This window comes from Temnothorax curvispinosus, unplaced genomic scaffold (assembly GCF_003070985.1).
Source record: "Temnothorax curvispinosus isolate PA1 unplaced genomic scaffold, ASM307098v1 QBEX01006586.1, whole genome shotgun sequence".
NCBI classification, from domain to species: Eukaryota; Metazoa; Arthropoda; class Insecta; order Hymenoptera; family Formicidae; genus Temnothorax; species Temnothorax curvispinosus.
In genome coordinates, this window is record NW_020216366.1 from 1 (window position 1) to 2,354 (window position 2,354).

A 2,354-nucleotide genomic window follows, 5' to 3' on the forward strand; every position below is an offset into this window, starting at 1 on the left:
GTTTTACTACGTGAAAAAGCTGCGCAAAGACATTGCAACGATAACGAGGTGTTGTTAAGAGTTACAGAATAGGCCTACTGCGTAATATACGTTACGGAAGAGTTTGTGCGTAGTAGTTAGATTTTAATAAAAGAATACAGTCAGTGCATGTGTAATCATTAATACAAAATATTTTATTTTTACAGAAATCTTGTGACCGTTCTGACCGCTCTCCTGATAAGATAATGAAAAAGTAGAAAATGAAGTCCCGGTAGCCGAACCTCACTGACAACCTAGAAACGGGTTCTTCATACAAAATGCTTTTATTGATCGACTGTTCGGATATAATTTTTATTATTATTTTATATGTGTGTGTGTGTGTGTGTGTGTGTGTGTGTGTTGTTTAATTGTATTATGTTTATTAATAACATATATTAATTTCAGTTATAATACAATTCATGGAAGAACAAGGAGAATTGTTGAGAGGACGTTTGGCATATGGAAACGTAGATTTCCGTGTCTGTCAAAAGGACTTGGCACAAAATTGTTAACGTCCACATCAATCGTTGTGGCATGTGCTGTTCTTCACAACCTTTCATTAATTTTAAATGATAAGTTGGAAGAAGATGATGAAGAAGTAGAAAATGTCAATAATAAAGTCCCGGTGGCCGAGCCTCACTGGCAACCTGGAGATGGTTTTCTCGCACGAGATGCTCTTATCGAACGACTGTTCAGATAGACAATTCTTCTTTTCGTACATCTTTTTCTTGTTCCTCTCCACTGCAATCATTAACGTATCATCTTTCTCTGTAGAAATACATGGATCTGTAAAGCATAAACACAATACGTGCTTTTTATATACATATTTAGCATTTATTTATATACATTAAAAAAAATTTGTTAACATATAAATATACAACATGAATAAATATTACCTTGAAAAATATCTTTTCTGTGTGCGTTTATGTAACCCCTTCATTATCAGATTCCAATAATTCTACACTTTGGTCAGTCGATATTACTTCAAAAACGTCTCGTTTATCTGAAATATATTTATTATACAAGTAACGTGACTATTAATACTTAGAATTAAAACCTTTTAATTACACAAGCTTCATTAAAACATTTTATTATGTAAGTAATAATTATTACGTTTTAGTATGTTAGTAATAATTATAACCTTTTAAGTGTGATTAATGAAGATGACGTACGTTTATTATGTAAGTAATAATTATAACCTCTTGAGTGTGATTAATGAAGATAACGTACGCATTTTATAATAATTAGGATAAGAAGATAGGATAAGAAGCTTATAATGAAAGTTATTACACACGATGGATTGAAGAACATTGATTTATTTTTTTCAAACATAATATATGTAATGTATGTAAGGCACATACCAGTGACTTAAGTAACTTAATAAAGTAACATAATTTAAAATTTTTTTTTTAATAACATCTTAGGCAACATAATTGCACTTTGAACTAAACACATCTGTAATTTATAATATTATATAACATATAATATTGCATACATAAACTTACATTATATTATATACATACATATACACACGTACATATATGTATACAAAGTACAGAACATAAGATAAATAATCTATTAGTAGACATATCGTTGTTAATGCAACAAAAAAATTAAAATATAACTCGTTTAAAAAAATTCATAATCCACTGCATAAAGTCGTGAGTGTGTCATCCTTCAGAAAAAAGTGGATCTGTAAAACACAAACATAACATATATTTTTTACATATGCATATATATCATTTGTTTATATACATACTTGTGTTTGTATGTCCATTAACCTCACTTCAAAACTATCTCACTTGTCCATTGATTGCATACATGAAAGTGCGGATAATAATAAATCCAAAGTTCCTATTGGAGGAAACAACGGAAAGAGTACGGAAACAGCCGATCGAGAATAAGCATGGTTTTAAGTACGGTCTTCGCCAAGGCGATCTCAAATCAAATAAGACTTCCTTGAGCGAAATCTTCTTCGTGAAGACCGCCTTGTTTCACGACTATGAAATCTACCAATCTTAAGACAATTTTGATTGAATAAGGCCGCCTTGACCAAGATCGTCTTAAGAGCAAATTTGAGATTCGACTATGAATACGGCCCTAGGGCCGTTGCTCATCGATGTGATGTATATGTATGCGGTAGTAGCCTACCTAACGCCATCTACAAATCCGGGGGAAAGCTTTTAGCGAATCATGGGTGGTCACCAGGCAGAGATGGTAGATTCAAGCCGCTTACAGCAAGCAGCAGCACAGCGCACACAAGCGAGCAGCCGTGTACGTGTGCGGCGGCTGTGCGCTCGGCGCTCGGCCAGCTTCGAGCGGCCGAAGAGCGCAGA

General features: G+C 33.6%; 1 long non-coding RNA gene across 1 annotated transcript; it reads left to right on the plus strand.

Moving 5' to 3' along the window:
* Positions 1-191: 191 nt before the first annotated feature.
* On the plus strand, positions 192-842 carry LOC112456010. Its single transcript, XR_003040911.1, has 2 exons — positions 192-282; positions 424-842. It is a non-coding gene; the product is annotated as an uncharacterized LOC112456010 (long non-coding RNA).
* Positions 843-2,354: the final 1,512 nt, after the last annotated feature.